Genomic DNA, 18,685 nt, shown 5'->3' with positions numbered 1-18,685 from the left:
ATTCCTCAACTAAATCGTTGCCTGTTCCCTTCTCCTGCTTTAGAATTCTTCCTACACCAGTCTCTGACTGATATATTACACATTTATTATTTTATAGGTTTAATATCTGTCTCTATCACCAGATTATAAACTTCGTGAAGCAAGGAATTTTGTTTGTTTTGTTTAATCTTTTTAGTCCATAATAATTGCTCATAGGTATTTATCAAATGAATGAATAATTCTTAACACCATGCAATTATTTTTGTTGATCTAATTTTTTTTTGCAATATACTACAAGTGCAAGTCAGAGCTTTTGACACTATTTTCGCATAATAGGTGCCAAGCTAAATCAACTCAATTTCTAAGTTTAGTAATGGATTAAATGAAAAGTAGATAATGAAGACTTTGATGAATCCACTTCTATGAGCCTTTAAATACATATGTACTGCTGGTAGGGATTCATAGCAAGTACATTCTCACCCTACCCACTATCACTTGCCTAATCTTCTATCCCTTTTATGAAATTAAATTACTTTGATTGAAATTAATCAAATATTAACTGAATGTCTATCAGGTGCTACGCACTGTGCTTCATCCTCTGAATACTACAATGAATAAAATATTCTCATGGTTTCTGCCTTCATAGTTTACAGTCTAAATACCTGATAAGTAAATATTCTATTAACAAAATTATGTGCAATGGGAGAGAGAAATGTGAAAATCTAAGACAAATAGCTCTAAATCTATATAGCAATTATTCTGGTTAGTATTATGATGAACAACAAAAACATATTGTATATGAAATGAAAAACATACAGCCATAATGTTTGGAGTACTATCTGTATCCTTGCAAGAATATACTTTCGCATTAAGAAATATGAAGATTTTAAAAATAATGTAATTTAGGGGTGCCTGGGTGGCTCAGTTGGTTAAGCCTCTGACTCTTGATTTTGGCTCAGGTCGTGATCTCAGGGTTGTGAGATAGAGCTCGGAGTCAGGCTCCCTGCTCAGCGTGGAGTCTGCTTGAGATCCTCTCTCTCCCACTCCCTCTGCCCCCTCTCCTGCTCTCTCTCTCTAAAAGAAAGAAATAAATAAAATCTTAAAAAAATAAAATAAAAATAATGTAATTTAAACTTTTGTTTTGGAAATTAAAGATCTTGCCTCTTCATGTGTTGAAACTGCTTTAGAGAGAAGACAGCTTGATTCTCACCTCTGCTACTTACAAACTGTGTGACCTAGAACAAATTCATGGGATTTTCCTGTCTTCATTCCTTTGTGAAATTATACTAATTATTTTTCCTCTTAAACAAGATTGTGGTCAGAATCAAATATGATTCTGTTTTAGGAAATTCTTTGAAAACTACCCTGTGGCTATAGCATAGAGTTTTAAAGATATTCAATAAAGTATGTTTGCAAATTGCTCAGCATATTGTTATAAGCACTTAGTAAGTGATCACTATATACAACTATTATATTAGAGATGAAAATTTAAAAGGTAAAGATTGCATATAGAAGAGTTTAAAAGCATTATGTTTCCAAAGAAACACATTTTAAAATTTGATGTGGATATAATTAGAATGTAATATCAATAGTCTACCTACCAATGTGTGAAGCTAATATTCACATTCCTTCTCCTACTTCAATCCTCTCTCCAGTAATGCTTGGTGAGTCAGTGAAAGGTGAAAAGAAGCACCAAATGGTATTCACTAAATTGAGTATCAGGTTGAAATGTCTTCCATCATATTATTTTTCTGAACATTGGTTTCTCTGATGCCCGTTGGATTTATGCAAGAAACAGATCAGAGATCAGATTGCCTTTATGAATATTAAAGGCAGAATAGAAGGCATTTGATGTGATTGGAATGCTGGGGGTAAATCTTTCTTTTTACAAACTTGGAATCAACATAACGTGAAAATGAATATTTAATAATTTTGGAATCCTTTCCAGGAATTATTTATTAGAAAGGAAAAGCAAAATGTTGAACTTTGAGCACACTATGAGCATGGAGAAGATCTTTTGTTACGCAGCAGAATTTTACTTGGATTCAGCAATAAACAATGTTCATTGTCTATTGAAACATGTCCATCAAAATTTTCTTTTACTATTCTAGGTAAAGGAACCATTCAGGGCAATATCGTTCGATTATTATTATTATCATCATTATTATTGTCATTTGAAAGAGAAAGGGAGTGTGTAAGAGGGTGCAAGCTGGGGAGGGGCAGAGGAAGAAGGAGAGAGAGAATCCCCAGCAGTGTCCAAGCGGAGCACCGAGCCCATCATGGAGCTTGATCTCACGACCCTGAGATCATGACCTGAGCTGAAATCAACAGCTGGATTCTTAACTGACTAAGCCACCCAGGCGCCCCTCATTCCCTCATTATTATCAGCAGTGAAAGTCATCTTTGTCCTTCTTAAATGATACCACTGATATACTTTTCCCCCATCATTTTTAAAAGAAAAATGCTATTATTATTTGTAGCATGAACTAAGAGCTATGAAAATATATATTTTGTTTAATATAAAATATATCCTGGGAAATATCATTTACATAGACCTCAATGACAATGAAAGCCCTGAAGTCGTGCAATGACATGGCTCTGTTATTTTCCGGGAGGCAGTATGGGGTAGTGGTTAAATGCACAGACTGACAGCTAAGTGGCCTGAGTTAAAATCCTGAATTGTCCGGCAAGTTTAACTAGCACTGTGCTCCACTTCCCACCACTATACAATGCCCTGTACCTATCACTTTATTACTAGTTACATGGTATCACATTCATTGTATCTATAATACTTAGCATACATCGATGCTCGACTTTTATCTGTTTGTTATGAGACTAGGAAGATAAACCTTAAAGCATGTTAGCATTTAAAATGCTCTGGAAAAGGAAATAAAACAATATCTTTCTTCTGCTGTATGGTTATTCAAACCATGTTTTTTCCCTTGCTTCAACTTCTCCATTTTGCCATTTACCTTTAGGCAAATTTACTGGACATATAAAACCAGTGAAGAGGAGGTAGAAAGTAAAATCTAAGAATCTCACAGGAGAAATTCCCATAAAATTAAAACCTGTTTCAATTAAGAGTTAAAAGACAAGTGAAGGATTTTTCATGAAGGGGAGCTGCCTCCATTATTAAAAATAAATCACCACAATCAAACTCTAAATATATTAACTAGAAGTATAGAATTTATTTAAATATTTAAGGAAATGAAACAGAGGGCTAAATGAAATCTTACATGGCAAAACTTAAGTGTTTTCTTAAACACTCCTTCTAACAAAGGTTCAAACATGCTGGACTTATCCTCAATAATATTAATAGCATCTAATACTTGCCACTTAACATACTGACTCCTTTATTACCAACAACTCTATGTTCTAGATACCATTATTATCTTCATATTACAAATGAGGAAGCAGAGACACAAAGATGAGTGACCAGGGTTAAATGACTGTGTTGGGATTTGAAGGCAGGCACTCTGGCTACACTGCACTGTCTCTCAGAATCCCTACCTGAACTTCCTAGTCTCGCCACCACCTGCTTTCCTTCCAACCTATCTGCTGCCACCCTGCCTACTCTCTGGCCACTTGTCTACCTTATTAAGACCTCTACCAACTTGACTCTTGTGTTTTCCCTACTCATCACATAAATTCATTTACCTCTTAATTCAGCTTAGCTTCTAGGGTCTATCATAATCACCTCATTTTAAACCTTCTATTCCCTTTCCTCCTTTGTTACCCTCCTCTAACTAAACTACAGTTCAAATTACACCCACTTATCTGCCTATTCTATGCGTATGCTGAACAGCTGAGCATTGCAGAAGGTAAGTTCAAAACTGCTTAATTATTGTTTTGTTTAAATTCATGATCATCGGTAGCTCAGTTGGTTAAGTATCTGCCTTCAGCTCAGGTCGTAATCTCAGGGTCCTGAGATTGAGCCCCACATCAGGCTCCATGCACAGTAGGGAGTCTGCTTCTCCCTCTCCTTCTGTCTTTCCTTCCCTGCTTGTGCTCTCTCTCTCAAATAAATAAAATCTTTGAAAAAATTCACGATCATGAGCTTCAAGTGCACACTGTATTGAGTCACAAAACCCTCCTCCTCCTCCCTCATATGCTCACTTTCCCACTCTCAAAAGGATCATTGCTATTCACCTATGAAGATGTTCACTGTTGCACTGTTTCTAATAGCAAAAGACCGGGAAAGAATCTAAACATCAAGAAGTGTTGGATTAATTGAATAACGTATGTCAGCACAATGCAACACCATTATTAATGATAGAAGAATACTTAGAAGAACAGAAGATACTTAATGGAAAGAGAAAACGGTCTTTGTTACACAAGGAAGGTAGGTTACAAAAACCTTTGCACCATTCAATTATATAAAACACATAGAAAGAAAAATGAAAATTAGTAGTGGTTTTCTCTGGATGGTTGGATTAGAAACAATTCTTTTATTCTTGTTTTTATTATATATATATATGTTTTCTACACTGAGGATGTGGTACCTTGTAGTAAAGTTATCTTTAAGAAGGCGGTGATACTATGTCATTTTCTTCTACTCTCGTCTCCCTAACACATTACTCTTCACTCCTCCTCCCTCTTCATTCATGATCTAAATTTGTATTTCATTGAAAATAGATTAGAACTTCTTCATTTTGTTCTCATTCTACCTACCATCCTACCTGTATTTCTGCATATTTTCTCTGCTAGCTCTTGGGTTCCTGTAAAACTTGAAGACCTTGCTTATCACGTAGGGCAACCTCATGACCGATGCTTTGTATCGTTCACTTTGTCACTTCCGCAAACATTTGCAGTCAAGCAAACTTCCTGTCCACGATTAAGCATTCTCTCTTCTCTCTCCCTTGCATTACCCACTTTCCTCCTTTTCTACAAAAGGATATAACATAGTGGCTCAGGGGTGGGCTCTGGGTAGAATCTGCCTTGATCGAGCATTGCTTCCCTTATTTCTAGCTGTGTAGACCAACTGGAGGAGCTAATAGCTTTGTAGAGCACTTACTGAATTTCTCTTTCAGTTTCACCATCTACAAAATGGGTTAGTAATAGTTTGTACATCCTAGGATGTTAGGATATAATTAAGATGACATTAATTAATGCCTGTAAAATTCTCGGAATAGTGCCCGGGGCAAAGAAAGTAGTTAAGAAATGTTACTTATCTCCTCCACCCTCTCCACATCCTCCTTTCCTTCTCCACCTTATCATTTCTTTACAAATATGTTTTTGAATCTCTTTTTGAGGGGAAAATTCTCTCTCATACTATTTCTCTCTTCTGCTTCATTTTTTCCTTTCTTCATTCACGGGAAAACTTTTTGAAAATTTTTCCCAAAGGTTCTCCACCTCACGTCTTTGATTAGGTCAGTTCACCCTAGTTACCAATCACAGTGGCTCTTCTTCCCAGTATCACCAAGGACACATTGGCAAGCAGCAGTCACCACTCTTTTCCATCTTTACTTTTCAGTAGCCTCTGACTCTGTTTACCACTTCCTCCTTCGGGGAGCATTTTCTTCTCTTGGTTTTAGGAACATTATGTTCTCCTGACTTTCCTACTACCTTACTGCCTTTCATGGCTATTCCTCTGATGTTCTTCATGGCTTTGTCTCTGTGTTAGCATACTCTGGGACCCTATGCCCAAGCTACTTTTCTGTCTGCATACTCTCCTGTCTTAGAAGGCAGAGATAATGTAAATGACAAATTATATTAAAAAAAGATTTGTGCTTATATGACTTGACTTTGCCCACAATATAAAAATATACAAATAAATCTGTACGAAAAGGGCAGTCTTCAAGTTTTAAGAGCAATTGTAGAATGGTTTATTTTATTCATGACCTATTAAAGTGCACAACACTGGCTTTATAAAAGAAGTGGAACACACACCTCAGACCACACAAAATGAATACATACATATACACGAACTCATGCTCCGCCCCTCACAATCCTCATCCCCAGCAAGCACGATGGAACCAGCAAATAATAACCATAGTAGGCAAAAAACAATCTCTCCTATAAAAATGTACCATAATAGAGAGATCCCATCACTTATGTATTTTTCAGAAAGATATTACAAATGAAAGGGATGAAAGATGGATCACTATGGTCATAGGGTTATATTACTCTCTTTTCTCTCTTCCATATTAATTATTTATTTTGTCAAGGTAGTCACATTATTTTACAATTAGTTTTGTACATGTCTAAGTCTTTCAACAACCTAAGACCTTTTTTCCATGCAGAACCTTACAATCATTTACCTTCGTGATTTTCTGCATAATGCTTGCTATATAGTAACATGAACAATATTTCTTGTTTGAAGAAATAAAATAAACTCAGTATTATGTATACATTTTAGTTGCATTCCAAATAGTCCATGGCATTGGTATAGAATGTGAAAAATTTTATTAGAATGAATTTAAATTTCTTGTTCCAATTGTTATTAATTAAATGAATAACTGCTATTTTGGCCTACTCACTGGTCACCTTACTATGATTTTTGCTCTCCTCTTAAGCCTTTACTGACACGTTGGCCATAGTGAACTTCTTGAAAAGCAAATTTTACCATGTCGCTCTCCTGCTTAAGTGCACTGTTGATACCTTGATAGAATCCTATTGTTCTTTGATTATAGTCCAAAAGCCTCAATAGGGCCTAGAAGGTCTATTATGGTAAGATTCCCTTCACATCTCTACAGTTTCATCTCAAAGCCCTCTCTTCACTCCTGACTTGTCTCATTGGCCTTCTTTACATTCATTGTCCTTCATTGTCATGGTCTTGGTTGCCTGCCTAGAAGGTCTATTATGTCTCATTGGCCTTCTTTACATTCATTGTCCTTCATTGGCATGGTCTTGGTTGCCTGCCTAAGGTTTCAAAGCTCTCTTCCCTTAGTCCTTTTGCCTTGTTAACTCCAAGTACAGGTCAAATGCCATTTCCTCAGAGAACCCTCCCTTCACCCCAGACTAAGTAGATACCACTTTTGTATGTCTCCTAACACCTGGTCCTGTTCATAGACTTCATTTCAATTCTATTTGCTGGAGCATTAATTTATTTAACTTCCATCTTCCTTAGTTTTTAACCTCTAACTTAGTTGACTGAATGGATTGTACTGCCCTTTATAAGATGACAAATTCAGGTTAGAGAAAATCTGGTAATATACTAAGCATCCATGGTAACACTGAGGCATTATCTTTATGCATGGATTCTTATGTTCTTCCTTGACTTTGACTCCATCTGATTGAGGGTCATAAGCATAATTAATCTAGGGAAGCAAAAGAGAAAAAAGGTGCTACTTGCTTTATGTATAATTTCAAAATGTCCCCTGGATTGCTAGCATGCCCACTGCAAAATTGCAAAGAACCTACACGAAAACACATTTCTTTAACCATATACCCTCTTTTCCCTCCAAAAAATGGGTCACGAAAAGGGCCAGGGGAAATCTTTGTCTTTCTGGAGAAAGAGATTTTTTTTTTTTTTTTTTGACATGGAAACTATCCCTTTCCTGCTCTCCTCAGGAGTGAGAAAGAATGGCATTTGATTTCTTTCCGCTTCCAAGAAATTAGGGTTCTCTTACCTGTGCTAAATGAGAAAATTCAGGTTCGGCTTCAATCAGAAAATTGTGGGGTCGCAGAGCTGGTGGACACTTTGGATGCTGCTGAAATATAGAGACAATAGTAGAGATTTTAGTTAAATTAAGAGAAGTAGTATCTGGGAATAACCTGGATTTCTGCCACTTAGACTTTGCAAAGACAGTGGATCTCCAGTGACTGGAGAATATATCAGTTTAGGTGGTCAGGGTTATGCCATCTTGAAATATCCCTAGAAGGCTGCTTATTAGAACATGAGGAGCCTAGGAGAAAGAGACAATGAGATGGAGGTGGAGGGATGGATGACACACTGTGGGAAGTGTGGGGCAAGGCTATACCTGGGCGAGAGATTGTACTTCCCTCCCCATCCCACAATGTAGCACCCAAAGAACATCAAGTGCCTCTCATAACAGAGCCAGGCATTTGAACACCAGCAGCACAGAGGAACAATGGTGGTCAGAATATTTTTATTTTTGTTTTTGTTTTTGCAGCATTAAGTTAAGAGGAAGGCCACAAACAAGAACAATGATGTACTGGAGATCGTATTGGTAATCTCCTACATCTCCCATCCCCCCAATAGGAGCAGGGCAGGCTCAAGAGATATGGATAATAGGGGATAAAGAGAAGTTTCCCCTATGCCTGCTCTCAAGGTCTCAGCTTACTGTAGGCATTCACAAAAACGCTGCCTGTGATCCTCTAATGGGGTTTTGACCTGGACACTGGCTGAGCATAGAGACACCTTACTGTGATGGAACATATACCTGAAATGAGACTGCTTTATTCCAAATGAGACTAAAATGATTTTGGATAGCACTGAACACATTTGCAAGTATGTTAATGGGACACTTTAAGTTAACCAATACTCTATCAACACCAGTCAGAGGTGGACATTGCAATGTAGAAAATAAACTACTGGATACCAAATAAGTAAAAAATATTCCAGGTGTGTATACCACAGGGTTGTGTTTGCTCATTACACAAATAATTTCAGTCTTAAGCAAACTAATTTCAAGTCCTGTGGATTTCCTGCAGATGTTCTGAAAGCATTTGGACAAAAATAAGCCAGTGGCTAGAGAGAGAGCTAGGTATACAAAGTCAGGCTGAACTTAACTTTCTCTGTCTGTCTGTCTGTCTGTCTCTCCCTTCTGTGTGTGTGCGTGCGCACGCACATAGGTGCGAAGAGCAGAGAACCAGAGTCAAAACTTGGTAACACAGTGAGTCAAATAAATATTGGGGACACCGGGGTTCCTGTCAGAGCAGACTCTATCCACACCCTTACCCTGCTCCACACACAACAGACATGTTTTCATACAGCTAATTCCAAGGCAGCTTTAAGAATTAATGTGGAATATGCTTCTTTAGGCTTGTGTTCATAGATTCCTATGGGATATAAACATTTTTAATAAAGCAAAATTATACCTTGATCCCATACATAAACATAAAATACATTTTAAAATTTCACTTCAGTGCTTCATTTTCCAGGAATTCAAATCTATGCAAAAGGACTTAATTTCTGAGTAGTTGTTTTCCAATTCCAAATACAGGAAGCAGTAGAACTCACTCCTCCTTTTTCACAAGTAGAGGCACCATCATGATGTTCCTTTTTCCAGACCTCCACAACTGTACAAACGGAAAGACTCCTTCTTACACTTTCTAAGGATTGTTCCTTGCGGGTTCCAGAGCAGTATAATTTTCTTGTTCTAGAATTCTGATTTAGTGGGTTAGAAGACAAACCTGGGAATAGATATCTTTCAAAAAGCCACCCAGGGGGATCAAAAATTAAAATAACTGACCTAGTTAAATATTAGGTAGAACTATATAAAAATTGCCATTTGTAGGTTGAAAAAAAAAAAAAACCTGTCAAGTGTTGACGCTTTCATGTGGTTCAATTATGATGAATACAAGAAAATGCCAGCTCTTGGCTCTCTAATGGGAGGCCAATACTCAGAAATGTCGTTTCAGTAGGTACAGGATGGTAAGTGAACATCTGGATTTTCAGAAGTTTCCTCGGTGTTTGATAAACCCTTCCATGTTTGGGGACCACTGAATGGTGTCACTGTTTTGGCTCCAGGACAATTTCCCCATTATTCACGTGTAATTACTCATTAGTTCATGTGCCTATGAAGAATTTTTAGAAAACAAAATTAAAACAAAAGAAAAGAAAACTTTTCCAGAGAGTTCTATTATCATCTCCTCTTTTCTGTCTAACAAGAAGCTGCATTTCATTATCCCTGCTCCTGTCAACTTATTCAATGGAAAGCAAAGATTTCTTTCTGACATTTTTCTTGGGAGAAAGGTGAAGCAAGTGAAAGCTGTAGCACAGAAAGCTGATATACTCTTCTCTTCTTGCATCAGTGAAAGAAAGGAGAGAACCTGTCTGCCAACCATGAGGAGGAACTCAGAATGAGTACCCACATAGCCACCAGCCTGAGTTCTAACTTAATGGAAGAGTTGTGTTCACGTGATCATGTGCCAGTCTTCTCAGCAAGATTCATATGTGACTTTTTTTGGGGGGCGGGGGACTTGATATGCTTGAAATTGCCATTTTGGGATGTGCAGAAAGAAACACATATTGAATTAATTATTCAACAGGGGAGGAGTGAGAAGATGGAAAGCATATATTATTGCTATGCATTTTAATTAAATGTGTCTGAAAAAAATACACTGAAGAAATAAAAGGAAGTTAATTGTTTTAGGTCTTTTATCACCAAACCATTGACTCACAGTATCTTAAAGGACCTTCTAGGGTAAAGCTGATGATAAATAGTATTTACTAAATGTCTGCTACATCAGCTAATGTTCTAGGGATGTTTAATTTTTCTGATAAACTCTGACAAGTGAGGTGTATTATTCCATTTCTGCAGATGGAGAACCTGAAATTCAGAGGTGTTAAATAACATGTCCAAATTGCATAGTGATAAATGACAGAGCTGAAGTATGAACTGATGAAGTGGTGATTCAGTCGATGCTTGAACACTGTCAACTTAGAACCATATAATTCCTGGTTACCCAGGCAATTAAAAAAGGAACATGATTTGTGTTATATTCTTGATAAGCAAAGTTAGAAACTCAGAATGAATGTTTAGGCTTTTTCTGGTTGCTGCTTCATAGCAAAATTATATCCTCAGTTAATGCTACAAGAGTATGAGAATGTATTAGATAAATTTGACTTTAAAGTTGCCATTTCAGATCACGAGTTTTCTTAAAGGTTACATTTCTGTGGCAGAGATTGCTGGCTGTTCACCAAAACCCATTCTCCTCTTCTTTCAGGACCCACAACCAGTCTACACTTCTAGCTACCCTGGAATTTAAGTATGACTGAGATTCTAGCCAACAGAATGTGAGGAGATAAAGTGTGTTTTCCCAGGCAAAGGCTTTTTAAAAATCCCTCCATGCCCTCTTTCCTCTCTGCCAGTCAATGAGATGATGCTGAAGTCCTAGGGAATGGTTGAGCCACAAGATGAAAGGTGTCCGGATCTCCCAATTCCTGACCAGGGACACTGGCTTTGAAGTCTCTCATGGGGAAGAAATAAACTTCTACTGCATTTGAGCCATTGAACAAACTTGGGAGAATTTGTAGTACAACTTTCACTACCAAAATGTTGGATGATTTGGAATTAAAAAAATAAACATTGCATTTGGATTTGGTGTTCCCTACCTGCTGTAAAACCATGGTGGTTAAAAGGACTTCTCTGAGCCTATTTCTTCTGTGAAACAGAAATAACAGCTTCCACTCCGTGAAATTGTAAAGATTAAATTAAATCATAAATACAACATTGCTTTATAATCACTAAGCAAGTGTGAAACTTGAAGGATATCTTTCTGTCTTTTTTGTAACAGCTTTGATAAGACAATTCATACACCATAAAGTTCATATATTTTAACTGTACAATTCAATGAATTTTAATATATGTAAAGAGTTTTACAAACATTGCCATATTCTAGTTCTGGAATCTTTTCATCACCCCACAAAGAGATCTCGTACTCATATACACTCATTCCCCATTCCCACTCACAATCCTAGACAAATAATAATCTACTTTCTCTCTCTCTCTACATATATATATATATTTGCCTTTTTCTGGATATTTTATATAAATGGAATCATACAATTTGTATTCTTTGGTGTCTGACTTCTTTCACTAAGCATAATGTTTTTGAGGTCCATCCATGTTGTTGCCTGCACAAATACTTTGTTCCTTTTTATTACCGAATAGTATTCTATTCTACAGATATCCAAATACTATTTATCCAGTTGGTGAACACTTGGGTTGTTTCTAAGTTTTAGCTATTTTAAATAATGTTGCTGCAAATATTCCCATACACTTATTTCTGTTGACCTACACTTTGCTGGGTCATATAGTAACTCTATATTTAACATTTTAGGAAGCTACTATATTGTTTTCCAAAGTGGCTGCACCCTTTACTTTCTCACAGCAACGTATGAGACTTCCAATTTTTCCATATTCTTACCAACTTTTGTTACCTGACTTTTTGATTATAGCTATCCTAGGTGGAAAATGATATCTTATTGTGGGTTTTTTTTTTTTTAAGATTTTATTTATTTATTTAAGAGAGAGAGACAGCATGAGCAGGGGGAGGGGGCCAGGGAGAGGGACTAGCAGACTCCCCGCTGAGTGGGGATATAAGGCTCCACCGCAGGACTCTGAGATCAAGACCTGACCCAAGTCAGACCGTTAACCGACTGAGCTACGTAGGTGCCCTTTATGGTGGTTTTGATTTACATTTTCTGGTTAATGATGGAGCATATTTTCAAGTGCTTATTGGCCATTTGTGTATCTTCTTTGGAGAGATATCTATTCAAAGATTTTGTCCATTTTTTTTTTTTTTTTTTTTTTTTTTTTTTTTTTAAATATTTTTTATTTATTTATTCGACAGAGATAGAGACAGCCAGCGAGAGAGGGAATACAAGCAGGGGGCGTGGGAGAGGAAGAAACAGGCTCATAGCCGAGGAGCCTGATGTGGGGCTCGATCCCACAACACCGGGATCACGCCCTGAGCCGAAGGCAGACGCTCAACCGCTGTGCCACCCAGGCGCCCCAGATTTTGTCCATTTTTAAATTGGGTTATTTGCCTTGTCCAAATTCATCTTTTTACATGTGGATAGCAAATTATTCCAGAACTAGCTTCTGAAAAGGCTACTTCTTTCCTGTTTAATTTTCTTCATAACTTTGTTGAAAAATAATTGACCACAATGTGAGGGCTTACTTCTGGGCTTTCAGTTCTATTCCACTGATCTCTAGGTCTATCCTTATGCCAGAACACACTGTCTTAATTATTGTAGCTTTACAATAAGCTTCCAAATTTAGAATTACGAGTCCTTCCAATTTGATCCCCTTCTAAAATATTGTTTGGTCTACTCATTTCCAACTGAATTTTAGGTTTAGCTGTTCAATTTCTGTTAAAAAGTCAGCTGGGGTTTTAATAATTGCGTTTAACCTATAGACCAATTTAGTGAGTATTGCCACCTTAAAAAAATCAATATTTCAATTCACAAAGGATATCTTTCCATTTATTTAGCTCCTCTTTAATTGGGTTTGATGTTTTATAATTTTCAATGAGCATGACTTGCACTTCTTTTATTCAATTTTTCCTAAGTGTTTTGCTCTTCTGGATGCTATTGTAAATGTAATTGTTATCCTAATTTATTTTTGGATTCTCACTGCTGGTGAATGTCCTTTTCTTTTGATCTACGTTGTCATGTTTCAGATGCTCCATCCTGGTTTTACTATTTCTCCCTCTCTTTCTCTCAAAGTGAACTCTATTCATGGCATTTGCTAGCACAGTAGGTGTGAAGCCTTTTTCCCGACAGCTTGAACACTTGGTTACGACCACATCCCTACTTCAGCAGAGCAGAAGGCAAATTATTTGCCCAACATAAAAAAGACAGTAGCTATATGTGAAATAATTATTTTTAAGTGATGCTAACAACTCCTAATCCAGCTTATACTGGCAAACATACATGCTAAAAAGGGACTTGACACATGGCTAAGGGACCAGAGACATTTAAATTCCGTAGCTTTTAATTAATACACATGGGTTTGAAAAAAGTAAAAATTAGTTAGAGGAAGGGGGGAAGTGCCCTGTTCTGGATGCTTCTAAAAAGAGCACATTCTTGGTGCTGGGGCGGTAGGATGATGATGGGAATGTTATTTGGGCAAACTTCCTCCTCTTGTTTCCTTCCTATGAATGGACCTGAAGTGTTGCAACTCCCGGTTTCTCCTCCCCTCTTTCCTTATTCTACCTACGGGGAAGAGCAAATGACTTGTCATAAAGTTAAATCCGGGAAGAGTAATTGGGCCCACTTTCTTCAGCTGCACTCTCTTCTTCCTCTTGAAGGCACTTTGGCTACAGAGAGCACAGATCCTCCCTCAGGCCCTAAGTGCGTTCTGGGACCGCCTCACCTGGAAGCTGCTGTGGGGTGGGGCCAAGGGGAATGCAAAGCAGCTGAATTCTACAGTTCAAGCCAAAAGCCAGTAAGAAAGGTAGTATTTTGCCCTGTATATTTACTCTTTGTTTCATTTCGAATCCTTTTAATAAACTATGGATAAGAAATTCTGTTTTTTGGCAGTCCCCTCAAAAATTCCAATGATAATAACAATAATGATAATAATAGCCGGTAATATTTTTCATATACTTCTTATATGTTTAAAATGTATGGATTAATGAAATTTTTGTGAGTTTATATTTCATAAGGATTGCTATGATCCGCTGTACACATGGGGAAAATTTTTTGAAGCACTGAGAGGTTAAGCAACTTGTTCATGGTACCAGAACTAGTAAAGGCCAGAGCCAGGATATAAACCCAAGCAGTTTAGCTCAGCACCTGTACCCTTAACCACTGCTTATACTCCTAAATGTGCAATTCTCAAGTTTGTCAATAGGGAAACTGAAACACAGAGAAGTTAAGTAATTTGCTCAGGTTTACAAAGGAAAGAAATGCTAGAGCTAATAATGAAACTAACAGCTCCCACTCCACCTCTGAGTTCTGGTACGCTTAGATCTTGAGGTTCTTAGTCCCAGAATAGGCAGTGGGGGAGGCGAACTCCCTGAGGCTCTTAAAATGGTGATGCAGAGAAAGAAATGAAGGTTCACAGATATTCTGTGTAGGTTTACCCAGAGGAAGGTTACTGAGTGAGGATTCTCACCCAAGGCTCTGAGGCACTGATCTTATTTCTGTGGGCTCAACACTGCGTACTTTCACATTCTGTAAGTGTATCCTCTGTGATGAAAGGTCAGTTTAAATAAGGTTTTGTTTTGGCATTTGTGGGTAACAAAGAGGAGATAGCATTTGGAAATGATTTATTTTTAGGTTTATGTTTGGACTCTATGTTTCTGACCTTGAGACAGAATGACCAGACAACTGCCTGGTTGCACCAGAGTATTTAAGGATGCTTCAAGGTAAGAGGTGCACCGGGGTCATTGGCAGACGTGTACGTCCAAGCGCAAGGAGGTTCAGAAAGACAATGCTTGCTGATGGGCCCTGCTTATTATTGAAAAGTAGCCAGGTTCTCTTATACTTTTACTATCTGCGTCTCTTGGCAGAGCCAAAGAAACATTTTCTGCTTTGGAAATCATCCAGAAATTGAAATGTCAAAGCAAAAAGATGAGAAGGAAGGCATTATTCAGAGTGCATTTTCTCCTTTTAAAATGCGTATGTGTTGGGTATGTGAAAATACAGGATGGCAAAAGTACAATTCTAAACAAAGAGCGATGCTAACAAAATTCTATGGAATGGTTGCTGTCGAATTTGATCAAGGATCTATGACTATTTTTGAGGAAGTAAATGTTATTTTTGTTTCCAAACTTTTATCTGTTGTTTGACAGATGCTGTGAAATATTCCTTTTATACGTAGAAAATGTTTAAGAAGATTCTATATCATCCATTTCTTTCAGTCATGACATTTTGTGGCTTTTCCTTTTTCTTCCTCTCTAGCGATAAGTTTTTGACTAGCATACCCTCTCCCAAATCATTCTGAAGAATACAGCTAAGTCAAAGAAACATTTCATTTTTGGAAAAAACTGACTTGGCGCTCGGATCAGCAGGGCTACTCAAGTTTCATGAAGATAATGAAAGAACAGTATTTTTCCTGAAATTAGATTTTAGAAATACCTTTTCTGATGTTGCTGGGTCCTTCATCATGCCTGTGGTTATGCAATCCTTAGTTCCAAGTAATTCAATGTGCTTTGCAAACATTTCATTACTCCTCCCAGGGTTTTGATATTGAATTATAAATGGTGTGCCTTGGAAAAATTTTAAGTTATAAGAATAGTTGTTTCTTTCTACAGATCCACTACATTATATTGCATTTTCATTTTCTTGTTTAGAAGGAGAGTCATTCACAGTCCCAATGTAGTTTCAACCTCTGTGCTCAATCGACCATCAAACAATCCCCTAGCATGGAAATGAGATAGTGTCACCCAGATGTACACTCCTCCATATTAAGTCACTTTATGGTCGGCTGTTCTCTTCTTTAAATTATGGGATCCTTGTGGGAAAAGATGATATTTTGTGTGTCCTATTTTGGGTGTGTGGGGGGCAGGGGAGGGAATCACATGGTAGATTAGAAGGGGCTGCACATAGTAGGTGTAAACTTCTGTTTTATAAATTTTAAATTTAATTTTGTAGATTAAACTTTACTTTAGCAGCAATTGGCCAAATCTAGAACAAAAGTAAGCTTGTGTTAAGTAATAGTACTTATTGTAGTAATATGTGATGATTGTATGTAGTATTTTACTAAGTATGATATGAATGTAAGAATATGTAACAAGGCACAGCAGATAAATTGTTCCCTCCCCAAAATTTTTAATATATTTGGAAGAACAAACTCTGAATACAAAGTGACACAGAAATAATTGATAAAATTGTGAACTAACAAATGAAAAGTTTAGATCCAATTACACGTGTGTTTTAACATGTGGAAAATATTTTACACACACACACACACACACACACACACACACACACACACACACACACACGAGAGCCTAAATGACGTAGAAGTAGTTCAGAAGACTTCTCTTTAAAGATCTTCTGATTGGTGGGACTGATTTTCACTTATTTAACTTGTGAGCATCTCCCCTGTTTTAGCTTTGTCCTAAATGCTAGGTAAAAAATATTAAAGAAAACAAATTCCCTCCCCTGAATTGTGATGTGTTGCTGAAGATAGACATGCAAACAAGAAATTATGATATGTTATTATGAGTGCTGCTTTGAGAATAAAAAGGAAGGTCACTTAGGCCAGCATGCTCAGCTGGCACTATGGAAAAATCCTTTGGTCGGTGGTGGTTCAAACTGGTTTGTGGAGCTTTTGAGGAGAAGGGGAGTTGAAGGTAAAGAAACAGAACCCTCTTAGTAATAATATCAACCTAAGGCAAAACTTCCCTGATGACCTGCAGATCTATGAGAGTAAATGATTGTTAAGTAACTGAGTTTTGTTCTTTTTTTAAAAAAGATTTTATTTACTTATTAGAGTGAGTGAGAGAGAGAGAGAGAGCACAAGCAGGGGGAGGAGCAGAGGGAGACGGAGGACCCAGGGGCCCCGACTTCTTGTTGTCACTTTATGGAGTCAGGATTATTATTAAGGTATAATATTGTTGTGATAAGTAAATTCACCCTTTTGAAGTGTAGTGTTTATGGATTTTGAAAATGTACACAGTCACATATTCACCATTACAATCAACATATAGAATATTTCTATCACCACAAAAAGCTCTCTCATGCTTAGACTATCACTTCCCTTCACTCTCAGTCTCTGACAGCCATTGATTGGATTTCTATCCCTTGTGGTTTTGACTTTTCCAAACTGTCACTGCCATGAAAATGGAAGTATGTAGTATGAGGATTTTTTTTTTTTTTTTTGGTTTGGCTTTTCTACATTTAGTACAATGCATTGGAGATTCATCTATATTGTTGCATTTGTTGGTGGTGTGTTCTTCTGGATTTCGGAGCAGGATTCTGTTGTATGCATTTATGAGTTTGTTTTTCCACTGTTGATAGACACTTGAATTATTTCCATTTTTGGAATGTTAAGAATAAAATCAGTTAGAAATATTTACATGCATGTTCTTGGGAAGACATACAATTTTATTTCTTTTGAGTAATATCTATGAGCAGAATTACTGAGTTTTTGTTAAGTGTATGTTTAACTTTGTAAGAAAACTCCTAAACTGTTTTCCATAGTGATAGTATCATTTTACATTCTACCACAAATGTATGAAAGTTCCAGTTACTCTACACCTTCAGCAAGTTTTGGTACTTTCAGGTTTGGGTTTTTTGGGTTTTTTTGGTTTTGGGGTTTTTTTGGTTGTTCTTGTTTTGGTTTATTTAGCCATTGTTATAGGTGTGAAGAAGTACATCACTGTGGTTTTAGTTTGGATTTCTCTAATTAGTGATGTTGAGCTTCTTTTCATGTATTTATTTGCCATTTATAAAGTTTTAATCTTCTTTGGTGAAAGATTTCTTAAAGTCTTTTGCCTATTTTTTAATTGGGTTGTTTGTTTCCTTCTTGTTTTGTGAGTTCTTTATATATCCCGAATACCGGTCCTTGAACAGATACATGTTTTACAAATATGGGCCAAAAGAAAAAAATAGGATGTCACTTTGGGGGGAAAAACAATAATATGATTGGTGACTGGCAATTTATACCTCAGAATACACCAACATGTGGCTGTCTTCTTGGAGCCACCTGCAAGCATGATGGAAGGGTCCATATTTCATCCTCTTCCTTACCTTTATTCCATTTTAAAAATGTTAGCAGTGCAGAGCAGCATGACACACTTAACTGTGGCTGATCACAAGGTTCAGTTTTTATGCATGTTAAATGACACTTAGTAACCGCTCTTTTGTCAGCTGTTGCTTCAAAGAGATGGCTTTCTCCAACATCATTTTTTTCCTGTTGCTTAGCAACGCTGCTTATTTCACTAGCAAGGTACCTATGATGGATATTGACCTGAACAGAAACACATCCTCAAACAATAGAAGACACAAAGGGGGAGACTTTGTTCTGGTTTCCTCGTTTTGTTTCAGGGCTAGCGCATGGCCCTTACTGTTAATGATATTAACATTCAAGTTAACCATTTTGTTTCACTTTTGATAACA

General features: G+C 37.0%; 1 long non-coding RNA gene across 3 annotated transcripts in view; it reads right to left on the bottom strand.

Moving 5' to 3' along the window:
- The window catches only part of LOC123778864 (uncharacterized), a 441,504-nt gene that overhangs the window by 77,772 nt on the left and 345,047 nt on the right, over nt 1–18,685 (bottom strand). For 2 of the 3 annotated variants that reach the window (XR_015721665.1, XR_006776027.2), the window contains exon 2: nt 7,551–7,631. This is a non-coding gene — a long non-coding RNA (uncharacterized LOC123778864). The remainder of the gene's footprint in view (nt 1–7,550; nt 7,632–18,685) is intronic. The other variant, XR_015721666.1, reaches the window with a different exon arrangement.

This window comes from Ursus americanus, chromosome 25 (assembly GCF_024610735.1).
Source record: "Ursus americanus isolate L20-20 chromosome 25, mUrsAme1.1.p, whole genome shotgun sequence".
NCBI lineage: Eukaryota > Metazoa > Chordata > Mammalia > Carnivora > Ursidae > Ursus > Ursus americanus.
This window is presented reverse-complemented; position numbering and strand designations above follow the sequence as displayed.